Here is a 12,067-nt window from a genome sequence, read left to right on the forward strand (position 1 = left end):
CTGGGAGTGGAATTGTTGGTTCACAGGGTAGGTTTACGTTTAACTTTATAAAGCACTGCCAAACAATTTTCCAGTGGTGATACCATCTTTACTCCCACCAGTAAGGTAAGAGAGGGCCAGTTGCTCCATATATCCACAAGTATTTGTGTGGTAAATGTTTCATTTTAGTCATTCTAGTGGGTAGAATCTAATTTGCATTTGTTTGAGGAGTGGAGATGCTGAACACATTTTTATATGTCTATTGGCCACTCACATACCTTCTGTTTAAATGCCTGTTCAAGTCAAATTTTAATTGGTTCTTTGCCTTCTGTATTATTGAGCTGTAAGAGTTCTTTACATATTCTGCAGACAAGTCCATTGTTAAATATATATACTGCAAAATTTCTTTCTCAGTACATGGTTTGCCTATGTGCTCTCCAAATACAGACTTTTAATGAGCAGAAGTTTTAAATTTTTGATGAAGATCAATATAGCAACTTTTGTATTATAATTAGTGATTTTTGTGCCCTCTCTAAGAAATGTTTCCCACCCCAAGATCATGAAGATTTTCTCTTATGTTTTCTTTTAGTTTAGCAGCTTTGTGGTTTTACTTATTACAGTTTAAGGTCTATGATTCATCTTATTACCACGTATGATGTGAGATAACGTTCAAGGTTCATTTTTCCCCCATACAAATATGCAGTCATTCCAACACAATTTGTTGAAAAGATTTTTCTCTCCCCATTGAATTGCTTTGGTGCCTTTGTCAAAATCAATTAACCACATGAATTTGAGTCTACTTCTGGACTCTTGATTCTGTTTTACTGACATGTTTATTCTTATGCCAATACCAAACTCTCTTGGTTACTATAACTTTATAGTAAGTCTTGAAATCAGATAGTATAAATTCTCTAACTCTTATTTTTTTCTTTTTCAAGATTATCTTGTAATTTGCATTTGAATTTCCACAGAAGTGCAAAAAATCTGTTGGAATTTTGATTGGAAATGCATTGAATCTATAAATCAATTTGGGGAGAATTGAAATTTTACCAATATTGAGTCTTACAATCCATGGTATATCTCTCCATTTACTTAGGACTTCTTTAGTTTGCTTCAGAAATATTTTTGTAGTTTTTGGTGTAAATGTCTTACACGTATTTTCTTAAATGTATCACTAAGTATATTTCATTTTTTCATGCCATGGTGAATGGTACTTTTACTTCATTTTCCAATTAATTGTTGCTTTTACATAGAAATACAACTGAATTTTGTACATTGACTTTGTATCCTACTAGTAAACTACTTCTAAATGACCAGATCTAGAAAGGTTTTTTTATACCTTCCTTTAGATTTTCCATATACACAGTCATATCATCTGTGAGTTAAAAATTGTATTTAATTTTTCTCAATCTTTTTGCCTTTTAATTTTTTTCAAAATTTTTTTTCTTGCCTTGTTACAGTGGCTAGAAACTCCAGAATAATGTTAAATATAAGTAGTGAGAGAGGACATTCTTGCTTGTTCCTGATTTTAGGGGAAAATTTTTCTATATTTTAAGTATGATGTTATCTTTAGGTATCCATTTTATCAGATTGAAAAAGTTTCTTTTATTCCTAGTATCCTAAGAGATTTTTTAAAAAAAATTATGAATGGACATTGAATTTTGTAAATGCTTTGTCTACATCTACTGAGATGATCATATCATTTCTACCATTGTTTAAGTTGTTCATTTAAAAATATGGAATACTTCATGAATTTGCATGTTTTGCTTGTACAGGAGTCATGCTAATCTTCTCTGTATCATTCCAATTTTAGTACATGTGCTGCCGAAGCAAGTATGATAATTTCTACCTTTTACTCTATTATTGTGGAGAATTACATTAATGGCTTTAAAATGCTAAATAAACTTGCATTCCTGAAATAAACTCTACTTGGTCATGATCTACTATCCATTTTATGAACTGATGAATTTTATTTGCTAATAAGTTTTTAAGGATTTTTGCATCTATGTTTATGAGAAATATTGGCTTATAATTTTCTTTTCTTATAATATCCTTGTTTATTTTGCTGACAGGATTATGGTGTCCTCTAAAAAAGGGGGCAGGGAAAGTATGTCCTTCTCCTCTATTTTCTCAAAGATTTTATGTAAGACATTGTTTCTCACTCAAATATTTGATAGAATGCACCACTGAAGTCATCTGAGTCTGAAGGTGGGAAGGTTTTCAATTTGTGGGAAGACATTTGTGGGAAGGCTTTTAATTACAGATTTAATTTATTTAAAAACGTAGAAGGCTATTATGGTTTTGTATTTCATCTTTATGTCAGATTTGGGTAGTTGTGTTTTTCAAGAAGCTGTTTGTTGAATTTATTGACATCAATGGTCATAATTATTATCCTTCCTTATTATCATGTTAATACTTGTTGTATTTTTCAGTTCTAGAATTTTAATTTCTACCTCTTTTTATTTTTAGAGTTTCTGCTTCTCTTCTGAAATAGCCATCTCTTTTCCTTAAGCCATTTAACGTATTTTAAATGGTCGTTTCCTTCCCACGGCCCTCCCCTCCGCAGGTGTTCCTCAGTGTAAGGGACTCATGTGTGGCCTGCCCGGCTCCCTTTTCTGCACCCCAAACCAGAATGAGAGCTTCTCTCGGGAAGGACCTTGTCTTCTCCATCTTTGTACCCCAGGCCTGTCACAGGGGTGAACACGTGGCTGGCACTGAGTAAGTATGTGCTGACTCGATGACTAAATGAAACCAACCTGGGCTCCTACCCATTTTTACATGACTCGAACCCCATATTGCTTTTTTCCAAGTCTTAGCAAAAATGAAAAAAGAAAAAGAAAAGGAAAATGTCTGGGAATGTTTCCCAACTCAGAGTACTGTATTAGGTACTTTTTGGAACAATAAACCTATTTATTGTTCTCTGTCCACCACCCAATCCTTATATCCACCCTATCCATACAGCCACCACTCCTCCCCAGGGAAGGAGGCCCCTGAGCTTTCAGCTTTTGATGACCACGCCTTGAATTCTCCTAACTCCCTCTGAATGCCTCATTGTTCCCATTGAAAGGTAAGGACCTGGGCGCTATGCCGGTGGCCCAGGGTCTGTGCCACTGTAAATGGTAACGTGGACCCGTGTGCTTGTCCTTAATGCCCCCCTTTTCCACACCATAGCCTGTCTCCAAAAGGAAAAGCACAAGGAAGAAACAGAAATTAATAAAGAGAAGTAATGGGGGGGGGGTTGTAAGGCAGCTGGAGACCATTTGGATAAAAGAGAGAAAGAAGAATAGCTAGAGAGAGATGTCAGGTCAAACAGGGGTTTGTTTTTTCCATCCTCTTCTTCTTTTCATCCCTCTTTTAAATAGAGGAAACCTAAGTGTGTTCATGGGCAAAGTGTAACAAAGCAGCAGGGAAAGATTGAATGTTCAAGAGAAAGAGCTAAGTGGATAAAAGTCTTGGGGCAAACGTTCAAGTAGGAGTTGGGCACAGGCTAACTTGAAAAGGGGGGAGGAAAGGAGGGTGCAGACTAACATTTCTAATGTGGCAGCAGGAGCCAGAGCTAATCCTCACGCGCAGCCTGTCCTGTAGGCATTGCTACCTGTTTTCCAGGTGAGGAGCTGGTGGGCACAGGGAGAGAAGAGGGTTCAGTGGGCTTGAGGGAGGTGGAAGGGCTGGAGAGTGAGGGGTGAGGAGGGGGCGTGGTGTTGCTGTGGAGGGTGATGTCGGCAAAAACCACATGGCCCCCCGAGTAGGAAAGGTTTGCCAACTGACCCTTTGTAGAAAATGTGTGTCAACCCTCTACTATACCATCAGGTACCACCATGAAGGCTAGGACCACAGCCTACTTACCTTTCATTCCAGGACAGTGCCTAAATACAGGGATGTCAACAGATACTAAGAAAATATGAATGCATGAGTAAGAAATCATCAGATACCATCTTTTTGGCAGCATGCTTATTCTCACTAATTGTGAAGAGGATGGAGATTGTGGCCTTTTTAAAGCATCACGTGCTGCCATTTTAATAGCCCCATTTAAATACAAGTGAAGAATGGCAGCCACTGTGAGAATTCTTAATGCAACACCTTGAATGCCTGACACTGGCCTGGTTTTATGGGCCCTGGTGTTTCTGTTAGATGAAAGTTGTCAAACTACACCTGAAACCCCAATTATGCCCAGACTCAGCCAAAGCCACATTTTCAACTTGACTCTGTGTTCTTATAAACTGTAAATTTTCCAACTTAGCTCAGCGAAGAGTGACGCAAAGTTTTACATATGTGTGAGCTATTTTATAGGTGCTCAGATCTAAGAGCTCAAAGTGGCTACAATATTGGCAACGAGACCCGCTGAGAAACCAGCTGGTTCTGAAATATAATAGTCCTAATTATAATAGGAACAATAGTATTAAAATCTGACAGATATTCTCTCCGTGGAGAACCAGGACTGGCTGGGCGTCAGAGAGCATCGGAGCTGAGGGGTTCACACAGAGAGGGCCACGGTTGTGAGTGTCATCTCTACGCTCCCACCAGCCTCAGAGCGTGGATGAAATGAGACCTAACCCCAGGCCACAGCAGGGCCTGTGCCTACTGCCTCCTCCACTTTTCCCACACAATGAGGGGCCAGGCAGTTTCCAGCTTCAAGGGCCCCTTTTCAACATAAGGACAGTCGGAACAGAGATTTTTTTTCCTGGTGAACAATGAGTAAGAGCTCAGCCTGGCGATCTGTACCCCATTCAGAGCATTCAACCCGTGCCCCTCTGCTCCTCACAGCAGCCTGTGATACAGGCACCCCCATCTCCTCCCTAACGGCCAGAAGGCTGAGGCTGGGAGAGAAGAAACAGGAGATTCCCGCCCGCTGCCCCAGGCAGTGTGGGACTGCAATTCAAACCCCAGCCCACCGGAGCACAGTGCTGCACCACAGAGCCTTGTGTGTGCTAGGAGAGGAGACAGAAGCTGTCCTTGAAGTGGGGACAACACACACACACACACACACACACACACACACACACACACACACACACACCACGATAGCTAAGCTCCAACCTGAGAGAGCAGGGGATTGGGGTGCAGAGTAAGCACGTGGGCTAGAGGAGGGAAGGGAGGCTTCCTGGAGGAGGTGATCCTTGGAGAGCAGGAGACCCAGCTCTGGTCCTTGTGGACACTCGCCTGACTTTGTCTCTCTGCATGTCAGAGTAAGTTGCTCCATGTGCCTTGCCCATCATCAGTGCTTAGTAATTTGTCAAGTCCACAAATTGACTACCAAATATAAGTAACGCCACCCACTGGTTTCTACTTCTCCACTGACGTAGTGAGCTCTGTTGACTACCCTGAACATAATGGTGGTTCTGCTCCTTAATGCTCCTCTGGTGAGCCCACTGCTCTTCCCTGGTCCTCGCAGGACTTAGCGTAGGGCCTCCAAAGCTGGCACTGAGCCGTCACTGGTTTTGAGTACTGAGTTCCCATCCTGGCCTGGCAGTGAGCCCCCCTTGCCTCCAAATAATCCCACCACCTCCCACTGAAGCTCCCACCCCAGCCTCCCAGCCCCAGGACTAAAGGGGAAAGAAAGAGACAGGGTCGGAGGCCCGGGGCTGGTGGACCCAGACACTTCCAGGGCTGCACACCTGACCCGAGGGCAGCTGCCATCTCTTTCTCTGGGCTCTTGGCTCTTTGCCCACAGGGTGCCTGTAGCTAGGCAGGGTGTCAGGCCCACCCCCAGAGACAGAGGTGGCCCCTGCACCCCGGCTCAGGTGCTCCTGCGATACAGAGCTGGCAGCCAGAGACTCGCATCAGCACCAGGGGAGGGAGAGGAGGGAAATTTAAATGAGTCTTAGGGGACCGGAAAATTATTTGTTGAAATGTTCCTAAGCTTTTTTTGCTGAATACCCATAAATTTCAGGGACCGGTGTGCTAACAGCGTTTGATTTATGATGTCTTTATTCTTGCATTGTATTTAAGCCAAATTATGAAAAGGTAGCAGAGGAAAAAGAGCCTTTTTAAAAATGCTTTGGGATCCATCATGGGGTCGAGCCATTTCTGTCAATCTTCGCCGCCACGTTGTTAAAACAAGGGTTCTGGGTGCTGACAGCTGAGTAGCTAATTGCTGTTGGATGCCAGCCCTCCTCCTCCTCCTCCTCCCCCTCCTCCCCCCTGCCTAGAAACTTTGCGTCCCCTCCCCCAGACCCCTGCCTCTGGCAAGACCTTTTAATGGCCACTGAGGGCCAGAGGAAAGCTCGCCCTGGGTAAACTTTGTGGGGCCGGGTCTCACTCAGCTGCCACGGCACAGAAATTCCCAGGACCTCTAATTAAAATGCCTACAGTAGAACCAATATGCTCCTGTTTCATTGCTCAGGGGTTACAAAGCTCCCGACTAATATGGAGCACAAATTAACAAAACGCTGCGTCAGCCTTTCTTGTCCCATTATAACGTTATTGTCATATTTATTAGCACAATTCCCTAAAGGACACTGGTGGGAATATCTAAAAAGTGAGTTAAGCACTCTCCCGGCTACATGGGGAGAGTGTTCTGCCATTTCCCCGCGGCACACATAAACTTCTGCGCAATTTGTGCTCACAGCAACTCCCCGCCGAAGACAATGAAGACAATCGGCTGGTGTTCTTGCACTGGAAGGGGCTACGTTGTCTCCAGCTGTAATTATCTTCCATTCACGCTACTGTAAAATGACTAGGTTGTTGGCACTGCTTTTATTTCAAAGAACAGTTCTATTATCCGTTTACTAAAATTGAACAACCTACAGCACTTCCATGAGTTAATTACAGTCTGAGGGGAACATAAACACAAACTTCACTGATCGTGTTGTTCTAAATCACATTAGCCTAATTGCTTGATATTCGGAATTAAGTTTACTTTTGTGCCTCTTGCCCCACCCTTTGTGTCTGTCTGACTGCCGGCTTCCACCTCCTCTGCAGGAGACACACTTTTCCTGGAGTCAGCGGAGAGCTGAGGGGGGGAAACCTCTCTGGAACGTTTGACAAGGAAGGGAAGATACGTTACTGTCACAATGTACAATGTTCTTGGCAGCAACAGGGACATACAGACCAATACCTTCCTTCTTCCTCCTTGCCCGCCAGAAAGGTGCTCTCAAATCACGCAGCAAGAGAGGGTTAAGGATCTACACACTATATATAAAGGTGGCACCAAGGAAGTCTGTGTGGGGAATCAGGGTCTGAGGAGAGAAGTGTGGCGTGGCGTCTTGACAAACACAGTTTCATCACATGGAGAAATCAGAGAAGAGAATTCCAGGACAGTGGAAGAGAAAGTGAAAAAAACACAGAGGCCTTGAGAATGTATGAGGAAAGGCAAAAGGCTCATGTAGTCTTTTTCATTTCTATTTTTGCATATGTTTTTTAATTTAATTTAATTTTTATTTATTTTTTTGCCCAACTGACACCTTGATTTCAAATTTTTGCATATGTTTTATAATATGCATAGTATGTCAATATAGTGGTATGTACATAATCTATGAATATACATATGTTGGGGATATAAACTCAAGAATTATTTATAATTAAGTAATTATAAATAACATATATATATACACGTAGGGATGATATAATGGAGAACACAAGCAAAACACTAGGCAACCATTAATGTAAGCAATGGAACCTATCTGAGACTTTGAAGCACCTGAGTGACTATATCAGTGCTATGGTTTGAATGTTTTTGTCCCCTCCAAAATCCATGTTGAAACTTATCCCCAGTGTAACAATATTAAGAGGTGTGGCCTTTGGTAGGTGATTAAGACACATGGGCTCTGCCCTCATGAATGTGATTGGCACCCTTAGGAGGGTAGAAAGGGGCGCTCCCTTGCCCTTCCGTCCCTTCCCCAGGTGAGGACTCAGCGTTCCTCCCCTCTGGAGGACACAGCAACCAGGGTCATCTTGAAAGCAGAGAGCAGCCCTCACCATACACCAGTCCTGCTGGTGCTTTGATCTTGAACTTCCCAGAACCATGAAAAATCAATTTCTATTGTTTATACATTGCCCAATCTAAGGTAATTTGTTATAGCAGCAGAAATGGGGTAAGACAATCAGATCTGTGTCTTAAAAAGATAACCTTGGTGCAATGTGCAAAGTGGGTTAAAGGGAGGAGAAACTAAGGGCAGAGAGTGAACAGCACTAGTGAACCTCAGCGAGGCCAGCCAAGGGGTGATAAAGGGGGATGCAGGAAACTCGTTTGAAAGTAGCACCCATTAGGACTTGGTGTTCGATTTGAAAGCATGAGGTGAGGAGGGTTTGGGATTCTGAAACTATCACCTTGGACAGCTGGGAAAGCAGTGATACCTTATGTGAAGACAGGAGAAAGGAGAAGGAGGAGTCATGGGGAGGGGGTCCAATGATGAGTCAGTTTTGGGAACGCTGAGTATAGGGTGCTGGTAGAACAGGTCTGTGGAGATGGCATTAAAAGAGTTGAGATTCCAAACTGGAACTCAGAGGGGTAGTCAGGCAGGTCCTCAGGTACATAACCCCTCACATAATCATCCGTCCCCCTCTCTCTGTCCATACACCCACTGATCCCTCCAGAAAACATGTGGACACCTGTCTATGCCAGACACCACGCTCTCGTGGTCAGTGGGGAAGGGGCCACTCCTGGGCTGAGAGGGCACAGCCCTGGTGCCACTGTGAGCACCGGCCTCCGTCCTGGAGGCTCACACAACCATCTGGACACTGTGCTTGCTTCCACAGCACATATACTAAAATTGGAGTGATACAGAGAAGATTAGCATGGACCTTGTGCAGGGATGACACACAAATTCATGAAGTTTTCTATTAAAAAAAAATCTTGATGCCTCAACCCTGGGTGGTGCAAAGGAGGAGCTGTCGCTATCAGGTAAGAAGCCCACGGCCAAGGACGCTCACTCTCACTCTCCTCACTATGGCCCTCCCCATGCTGGGTGGGGCCCAGAAGCCCCTGGAAGTCTTCAGTCAGGTGGCACTGGTTCTCTGGGTGCTTCCTTGCAACGCGTGGGATGTCACCCACAACTGTGATAGGCCAAGGTCAAACTCAACTCACACTACCAAATGTGAGTAAGCAGAGTACTTGAGTCACACATCACAAATAATGCATTTTCAGACTTCTCCATGTTCCATCATCCCATCTTGCCCATCCTCAAATTTGGGTGTCTAGGAAAACTTTACGGGCTAAAGTTGACAATGGCTCTGGCCTGGGACAGAAGCATGAAGGACTTTTGTACCAATCCTGACACTGTAATGGATACTGCAGCAATCATTTAACTTTGCGCACCTCAGTCTCCGTGCAACAAAGTTTGTTACCACCTCATGAGACACAATCCAGCGCCTCAGAAGATCAGAGTTTCCAAATTCAGACCACAATAATTATTATTCATTTCAACAAGTTAATCTCTCAAGAACTGAAGGAAAACCCCAGGTTGAAGAGTTCAAGAAAAGGGATGTTAGTTAAAGGGATGAAAGTTAGATTAATAAATTTCACTCAGAAAGAATCCTTATCCTCAAGACTCTCCCTCCCAGTTGGCACATGAAGCAGCTTAGGATGTCCCCTGACTTCTGGGGGATGGGTCTTGTGTCCCACTGGGAGAGACAGAACGCACAGTGGGGACTGCCTCCAAGCATGAGCTCTGGGGGACGCTAGACTGTCAGTACAGCTCTGCTTGCTGGGTTTCACTAGTTTTAAGGATTTTGTGAACATTTGCTGCTGGAAGGAGGGAGGGGGCTTTTGGCTAGGGGCTGGGGAAGGAGGAGATAGGTGGAGATTCCAGTTTCCCTTTAAAAGGGATTTGGGGACATGAGATCCCCTCCTCTGCCCTGGGAGAGAGCTGGAACCTTTGTGAAGTCCCTCAGCCACCTGGAGTATGTGCCACAGGAATGTGACTGGCCTAACATTCAAAGAAATGCGGGTATTTGCTAAGTGCTGAGAGGCCTGTTATGAGGCACAGTTAAGATAGTTTACAGGGAAGTGGAGGAAAACAGATGAAATGCTAAGATAAGCATTATTCAGGACTGAATTTTGCCCTCCACTCCCCAAAAAATCATATGTTGAAGCCCCAGCCCCCAATTGACAATATTTGGAGACAGGGCCTTTGAGAAGCTAATTAAGGGCCAGGCCTGGCGCTCATGCCTGTCACCCTAGCACTTGGGGAGACTTTCTGAATCAACCTACCCCAGTTCTCTCTCTAGTCCTGCCACAGCTCATCATTAAGGGGGTAGGAGCAGAAACAAGTCACACTGATTTGCAGCACTCTGAGTAAGCTGAGGGCTGCCCCCAAATACCCCAATCAAAAGGCATCACCCTAAACAAAAGGTGTGTCTTCTTCAATCCCGCTGAAGCTCCCATCACTGAGTTTCTGTTCTGCAATGACATTTCTAGTTAAAAGAGACCAAAGAGATAAAATTGCTGACCTAAAGACTTTTTATCCTGCTACTGGGGCAGTTTGGACACAAATTCACAAAAAGCAGGCCGTGGGTGAGTGAAATTGATGGTGCCACACAGCATCGTCTAAACAAGAGGGGCCCTTGCAGCTAAACAAGCAGATCGGAGCCTGCTGGCTTTTGGACTGAGCTATACCACAGGCTCTCCCGGGGCTCCAGCTTGCCAGATGCAGATCTTGGGACTTCTCAGGCTCCATAATCACGTGAGCAAATTCCTTATGATAGATCCCTTTGCACGCAACACACACACACACACACACACACACACACACACACACACACACACACATTCTATTTGTTCTGTTTCTCTGGAGAACCCTAACTAACATACCTCCTGTATTTTTAATATTTAACTGAATCTTTAAATGGACTATTTAAATAAATACATTTTTAAATGAAGCTTTGTCACACATAAATTCAAATCACATATTTATTGTCAAAAATGTAACTATATAAACTAACTGTAAAATTAAACACACACTTATTAAAATGGCACTCCCCCTGGAAACACACACTTCTTTTCTTTTTTTTTTTTTTTAGAGACACGGTCTTACTCTGTCACCCAAGCTAGAGTGCAGTGGCACAATCACAGCTCACTATAGCCTCAAGTGATCCTTGAGGATCAGCCTCAAGTGATCCTCCTGCCTCAGCCTCCCAAGTTGCTGGGACTACAGGTGCATGACACTGTGCCCAGCCAGATCCTTCTTAACTATGCATCAAAAATAATACACAATCCAACAGGAAGAATGCCATTACTATGTGTTGTGATTAACAGGTGCTGCATTAAAAGCTACTTCAGGCCGGGTGCAGTGGCTCACGCTTGTAATCCTAGCACTCTGGAAGGCCGAGGCAGGCGGATCGTTTGAGCTCAGGAGTTCGAGACCAGCCTGAGCAAGAGCGAGACCCTGTCTCTACTAAAAATAGAAAGAAATTAGCTGGACAACTAAAAATATGTAGAAAAAATTAGCTGGGCACGGTGGCGCATGCCTGTAGTCCCAGCTACTCGGGAAGCTGAGGCAGTAGGATTGCTTGATCCCAGGAGTTTGAGGTTGCTGTGAGCTAGGCTGATGCCATGGCACTCTAGCCTGGACAACGGAGAAGGAAATTAGACCCCACGTGTCCATGGAAGGAACATCAAAGAATTTGTGGCCATCTTTATTCCTCTACCACATGCTTATGTACTGAACAAGGAGAAAGTCCTCAGACATGAGATTTCTACATCATGGACAAAAGTGCACCATGTGTCCACAACTAATGCAGGAAGCAGGTCACACTGGAACACACGCACAGGTTTGGGACTCAGACGCTCCTGTTTTTGAGACTCACTTGTACCACTCATGGGGTGACTTTGAGCCAGTTGTTTAAACTCACTAAATATCTGCTTTTTTGTCTGTGACATGGAACACTGATAATCTTATAGGGCTATTGTGTGGACACTACAGTGCCTGGAGCATTCCTGTCCCTCAGTAAGCGCTGATACTTTCAAGCCAACTCATAGAACAGTAAAGGTTTTACAAAGGCATTTTAACACTATATTTGTATTGAAACCTAATCATAATCTGAAGGATTATGATAGAAATGGTCTTCTCATTTAGCTTAAGGCTGCAATTTTAGAGGAAATTCATTAGCAAGCATCTTCCTAAAGGGCATCCCAGAATTCCTGCCCTAA

General features: G+C 43.8%; 1 protein-coding gene and 2 non-coding genes across 3 annotated transcripts in view; 1 reads left to right on the forward strand and 2 right to left on the reverse strand.

Annotated features, from left to right (window-relative positions):
• The window catches only part of SCML4 (Scm polycomb group protein like 4), a 93,937-nt gene that overhangs the window by 72,939 nt on the left and 8,931 nt on the right, over positions 1-12,067 (reverse strand). The window lies entirely within an intron of this gene.
• On the reverse strand, positions 1,710-1,812 carry LOC123633668. Its single transcript, XR_006733694.1, has one exon. It is a non-coding gene; the product is annotated as a U6 spliceosomal RNA (small nuclear RNA).
• Positions 8,661-8,767, forward strand: LOC123633681. Its single transcript, XR_006733707.1, has one exon. It is a non-coding gene; the product is annotated as a U6 spliceosomal RNA (small nuclear RNA).

This window comes from Lemur catta, chromosome 2 (genome assembly GCF_020740605.2).
Source record: "Lemur catta isolate mLemCat1 chromosome 2, mLemCat1.pri, whole genome shotgun sequence".
In the NCBI taxonomy this organism is placed as follows: Eukaryota; Metazoa; Chordata; class Mammalia; order Primates; family Lemuridae; genus Lemur; species Lemur catta.